The sequence below is a fragment of the Trichechus manatus genome, unplaced genomic scaffold (genome assembly GCF_000243295.1).
Source record: "Trichechus manatus latirostris isolate Lorelei unplaced genomic scaffold, TriManLat1.0 scaffold00335, whole genome shotgun sequence".
NCBI lineage: Eukaryota > Metazoa > Chordata > Mammalia > Sirenia > Trichechidae > Trichechus > Trichechus manatus.
The window spans coordinates 816,083-822,804 of NW_004444271.1; the positions used below are offsets into that span (position 1 = coordinate 816,083).

Sequence of the window (6,722 nt, forward strand, 5' to 3'; positions counted from 1 at the left end):
GCAGGCTGCCAGTGCCCGAGGGAGCAATACAGACCTTATTCTCAAACAATTGTAGTGGTGTCCTTTGACATTTCTGGTGTCTTCCTCAAGGACTGAGACAAGGGTTGCATTTGTTTTTGCCTGACTCAGAGCGTTTCTGGGTATAGGACACCTCCCAGGACAAATTTTGCTGAAAGCACTTAAAGGGAAAAGTATTGGCCACAGCAGCATGGGGCAAGGGAGAACAGGAGGGACAAATATTTATCAAGTAAATATTTTAAATCAACTCTCTTAAATATGCTAAAAGTGTTAAAGAAAAACATGATCAAGGAACTAATGGAAACGAGAAGAATGATGTCACACACAAAAAAAGAATATCAATAAAAGGACATAAATTATAAAAAGAAACCATATAGAAATTTCAGTGTGAAAAAGTTGTTGTTGTTAGATGCCACCGAGTTAGTTCTGACTCCCAGTGACCCTATGTACAACAAAACAAAACACTGCCTGGTCCTGTGTCATCCTCACAATCATGGCTATGTTTGAGCCCATTGTTGCAGCCACTGTGTCAATCCATCTTGTTGAGGATGTTTCTCTTTTTCACTGACACTCTTACTTTACCAACCATGATATCCTTCTCCAGCGGCTGGTCCCTCCTGATGACATGTTTCAAGTACATGATATGCAGTCTTGCTGTCCATGCTTCTAAGGAGCATTCTGAATGTACTTCTTCCGAGATAGATTTGTTCGTTCTTCTGGCAGTCCATGGAATATTCAATATTCTTCACCAACACCATAACTCAAGGGCATCAATTCTTTTTCAGTCTTCCTTATTCATTGCCCAGCTATGCATGCATATGAGGCTTTTGAAAACGCCATAGCTTGGATCAAGCACACCTTAGTCCTCAAAGCGACGTCTTTGCTTTTGAACACTGTAAAGAGATATTTTGCAGCAGATTTGCCTAATATAATACGTTGTTTGAGTTTTTGACTGCTGCTTCCATGGGCTTTGATTGTGGATCCAAGTAAAATGAAATAAATCCTTGACAACTTCAATCATTTCTCCATTTATCATGATGTTGCTTATTGGTCCAGTTGTGAGGATTTTTGTTTTCTTTATGTTGAGGTGTAATCCATACTGAAAGCTACAGTCTTTGATCTTCATCACTAAGTGCTTCAAGTCATCTTTGCTTTCAGCAAGCAAGGTTGTGTCATCTACATCTTCCAAGTTGTTGTGTCTTCCTCCAATCCTTATTCTGTCTGTGTTCTTCTTTATGTAGTCCAGCTTGTCAAATTAGTTGCTCATTTCAGTACAAGAAATGAATAAAAAATTTACTAGAGGGGTTTAACAGCAGTATGAATGAGGAGAAGAAAGAATCTGCAAACTTGAAAATAGGTCAATTGAGATTGTTCAGTTTAAGGAGCAGAAAGAGAAAAAAATGAGGAAAAATGAACAGGGCTTAAAATACCTGTGAGACACCATCAAGCAAATCAATGTAAGCATAATGGAGGGCACAGAGGGAAAGGAGAAAAAAGTGGCAGAAAGAATATTTGAAGAAGTAATGACCAAAAACTTCCCATATTTGATGAAAGACATGAATATACACATCCAAGAAACTTAATGAACTCCAAGCATGAAAATCCAGAGACATACACCAAGACAAAATGTAGTCAAGTTTTCAAAAGCCAGTGAAAAAAGTGAAACTTGAAATAAAAGAAGAAATAAAGAACACTGTGATGGTTAAGGCTATGAGTCAACTTGATGGGCCATGATTCTCAGTGGTTTGACAGCCATATGATGTTGTGATCACTTCAAAGATGAGATTTCATACATGTGATCTTCTCCATGATGCAATCTGCTGTGAGTGGATAATCAGTTGAGAGGGACTTTCCTTGGGCATGTGGCCTACATTGACTTAAGTGGACATTCTGGCAAGGCTTGTGGGCTTTTGCTCATTCTGTATCCTGCAGCTGGCTCCTGTTCGTCTGACCTCTGGTTTGGGGACCTGAGCCAGCAGCTTACCTGCAGTCTTGCCTACCTATCTTGGGATTTGTTGATATTTACAGCTTGTGAGAAAGAGTCCTGCTCTCTGACCTGCCATACTTGAGTTCACCAGCACCTGCAGCTACATGAATCAGGAGATGCCTCTACCCTGACCCATGGACTCACAAAGTTCCAGTCTCTACAGCCACATGAGCTATTTCCTTGATATAAATCTCTCTCTATGTATATACTTATATGCTTTACAGATTTTACTTTTCTAGAGAATCCAGCCTAAGACATTTGGTACCAGGAGTGGTTCTAGAGAAACAAAATTGTAAATATGAGTTTTCTAAATTGGTTCTCAAGTCTGGTTAGTCTTAAAGATGTTGAAGACTCTAATTCCAGTAGTAGAGAGGGCTCTGCTAATCCATGGCATGAGGTGGCAATACAAATATACAAAATATCACCACCAATAGATTGGGTGTTGGTGAAAGGCAAGGCTCTGTGTCAACATATGTGTGATACCTTTCTACAGTTTTGTCATAATGAGAATTATAAGGAAGCTGGTAGGTTGGTCCTACTTTTGCTAGACAAACTGGTGAAAGAAACATATGAGCTCAGGGCTTCAGAGTCAAAGCTCAAGTGCCACATAAACAACCTTAAAGTTTCCACTTGTGCCTTGAAAGAAAGCCTGATTTCTTGTAGTAACAGAACTGATATGCCAAAAACAAAATCCAGAGTCTTAGTGTAAGAATGGCTGAATTACAACTTCAACACAATTGCCAACCTAGAGAGGTGTCTGAATTTAAAGTGAGGGCATTCATTGGGAAGATATGTGACCCTGAAACTTGAGATGGGAACATATGGGGGCAGATAATCAGGAAAGCTGAAGACACTGAGACCTTAAATTCCTTTGAATCACTCCTGCCAACAGAACCAGCACTCTCACTCCCATCTGAAGAGATTACTCCATGTTTGTCTGCTAAACCACCCTGCCCAGTAAAACCGTTAGCTCCTCCATCCCCATCTAATTAGATTAACTGAACTGCATTTAAAGAGCCTTTGTCTGAGTCATTGCCTGGAGCATCCCCTGAGGTCGATGCTTTGAAAAACAATATTGAATGATCTCAGAACACTTCCCCACTGATTTTGGCTTCTAGACCTATAAGTAGACTTAAGTCCCAGCGAGACCCAAAAGATGAAATACAACGTATGACCTAAGAGGAGGTAGGCTACACTCTAAAAGAACTGCTTGACTTTTCTAATATGCACAAACAGAAACCCAGGGAATATGAGTGTGAAAGACTATTAAGGGTGTGGAATAATGGTGCAGGAACATAGAGATGGATCATTCTGAGTTTATTGATATGGTCTCACTAAGCACAGATTCTTTTTTTAATGTTTCAGCTTGAGAAGTTAAGAAAGGAACTAATAGTTTATTTGTTGGGTTGCTGAAGCATAGATTACACGGTGGCCTACACTAAATCAAGGTGAAGTACCAGACTTGCCTTTGTATACTGTAGAAGAAGACATCCAAAGGCTTAGGAAAATTAGCGTGCTAGAGTGGATTTATCAGGTTAGACCCACAGACTCACACATGGAGTGCCCAGAGGACACACCTTTTACCACAACAATGAGGAAAAAATTTGTGAAGGGAGCGTCAGCATCCTTGAAGACTGCTGTGATTGCTGTTTGATGTAAGTCAGATTTGACAGTGGGAAATGCCCTGAGTTAAGACACCTAACTACAATGGTGTTGATTGGACCCTGTGGTGGTAGGGGCCAAGTGGCGGCATTCAATCAACAAAGACAAGGTGGGCATGGTTACCATAATGGACAGCAGAGTCAAAGCAATAATCAGAATAATCTGACCCGTATGGATTTATGGAATTGGCTAATTAGGCATGGTGTCTCTAGGAGTGATATAAATAAGAAATTTACTAAATGTTTACTTGATCTGTACCAGTGGGTGAATTCTAGGTCAGGTGAACAGCAGTCTAACTCGGATCACCAGAACAGAGAGTCATGGTCCCTCAAACCCTTGAGTGACTTTAAAGACACACAACCCCTTGAATGAAGGGGAGGCCAGGTCTCACTGAGCAAAGACTCCAATACACTACAAAAAACTTATATTGTTAATCTTTCTCCCAGCCTTCTCCAAAGGGACATACAGCCTTTTAAAAGAGTGACTGCTCATTGGAGAAAAGGAAATAATCAGACTTTTTGGGGATTACTCGATACTGGTTCTGAACTGACACTAATTCCAGGAGACCCAAAACATCACCAGTCAGAGCGGTGGCATAAGGAGGTCAGGTTATTAATGGAGTCTTAGCTCATGTCCATCTTACAGTAGGTCCAGTGGGTCCCCAAACCCATCCTGTAGTGATTTCCCCAGTTCAAGAATGCACAATTGGAGTAGATATACTCAGTAACAGGTAGAACCCCCATACTGGATCCCTGACAGATGAAGTAAGGGTTGTTATGGTAGGAAAAAGTCAAGTAGAAGCCATTAGAACTGCCCCTGACTAGGAAAATAGTAAACCAAAAGCAATACCACATTCCTGGAGGGATTGCAGAGATTACTGTCACCATCAGGGACTAAGGGTGGAGATTCCAGCCACATCCCCATTCAACTTGCCTATTTGGCCAGTGCAAAAAACAGATGGATCTTGAAGAATGACAGTGGAGTATTGAAAACTTAACCAGGTAGTGACTCCAATTGAAGCTGCTGTTCCAGATGTAGTTTCATTGCTTGAGCAAATTAATACATCTCCTGGTACCTAGTACTTGGTATGCAGCTATTGATCTGGCTAATGCTTTTCTACCATATCTGTTTCAAAGAACCCTTACAAGCAGTTTCCCTTTAGCTGGCAAGGCCAGCAATACACCTTCAATTGCCTACCTCATAAATACGTTAATTCTCCAGTCCTGTGTCATAATTTAGCCTGCAGGGAACTTGATTGCCTTTCCCTTCCACAAGAAGTCGCTTTGGCCCACTACATTGAGGACATTATGCTGATTGGACCTAGCAAGGAAGAAGTGTCAATGACTCTGGACTTATTTGTAAAACATTTACATGCTAGAGGGTGGGAAATTAATCCCACAAAAATTCAAGCGCCTTCCACCTCAGTGAAATTTCTAGAGGTCCAGTGGTGTGGGGTATGTTGAGATATTCCTTCTGAAGTAAAGGATAAATTATTGCACCTGGCTCCTCTCACAACTGACAAGGGATTTTGGAGGTAAGATATCCCTCATTTGGGTGTGCTACTCTGGACTATTTATCAAGTGACTCAAAAAGCTGTTAGTTTTGAATGGGACCCAGAACAAGACAAGGCTCTGCAACAGGTTCAGGCTGTTGTGCAAGCCACTCTGCCCCTTGGGCCACATGATCTGGCTGATCCAATGGTACTTGAAGGTCAGTGGGAGATAAGGATGCTTTTTGCAGTCATTGGCAGGCCCCTATTTGTGAATCACAGCACAGACCCTTAGGATTTTGGAGCAAAGCTCTGCCATCCTCTGCAGATAAGTGCTCCCCTTTTGAGAAACAGCTTTTGGCTTGTTACCGGGCCTTAGTAGAGACAAAATGCTTTACTGTGGACCACAAAGTCACCATGTGGCCTGAGCTGCCCATTATGAACTCAGTGTTGTCTGGCCCACAGAGTCATAAAGTTGGATGTGCACAGCAGCACTCCTTCATCAAATGGAAGTGGTATATACGAGACTGGGCTTGAGCAGAACCTGAAAGCACAAGTAAGTTGCATGAGGAAATGGCCCAAATGCCCATGGTCTCCACTCTTGTCACATTAGCTTCCATCTCCCAGTCTGGCCACATGGGGATTTCCTTATGACCAATTGACTGAGGAATAGAAAACTCATGCCTGGTTTATGGATGATTATGCACGATATACAGGCAACACTCGAAGTGGACATCAGCAGCACTACAGTCCCCTTCCGGGACCTCCCAAAAGGACAGTGGCAAAGGGAAATCCTCCAAATGGGTAGAACTTTAAACAGTGAACCTGATTTTTCACTTTGATTGGAAGGTGATTTGACCAGATGTGTAATTGTATACTGCTTCATGGGTTATGGCCAATGGTTTGGGTGGATGGTGAGGTTCTTGGAAGGAACATGTTTGGAAAATTGGAGACAAAGAGGTATGGGTAAGAGGTATGTGAATAGACCTCTTTGAATGGGCTTAAGAAGTGAAGATATTTGTGTCTCATGTGAATGCTCACCAAAGGGTGACCTCAGCAGAAGAGAATTTTAAAAATCAACTGTATAAGATTATGCATTCTGTGAAAACCAGTCATCCTCTTTCCCTGTCATTGCTCAATGGAATCATGAGCAAAGTGTCCATGGTGGCAGGGATGGAGGTTATGCATGGGCCCGGCAACATGGACTTCTACTCACCAAGGCTGACTTGGCTACAGCCACTGCTGAGTCCCCAATCTGCCAGCAGCAGAGACCATCACTGAGTCCCCAATTTGGCACCATCTTTCAAGGTGATCAGCCAGCAACCTAGTGGCGAGTTGATTACATTGGACCACGTCCATCATGGAAAGGGCAACATTTTGCAGTTACTTGAATAGACACGTACTCTGGATATGGATTTGCCTTCCCTGCATGCAATGCTACTGCCTTATCCACTGCCATGATGTCCCACACAGCATTGCCTTAGATGAAGGGACTCACTTCACCACAAATGAAGTGTGACAGTGGGCCCATGTTCATGGAATTCACTGGTCTTACCAAGTGCCCCA

The 6,722-nt window shown here is 42.2% G+C and overlaps 1 pseudogene; it reads left to right on the plus strand.

Annotated features, from left to right (window-relative positions):
• The window catches only part of LOC105756979 (uncharacterized), a 54,312-nt pseudogene that overhangs the window by 11,813 nt on the left and 35,777 nt on the right, over positions 1 to 6,722 (plus strand).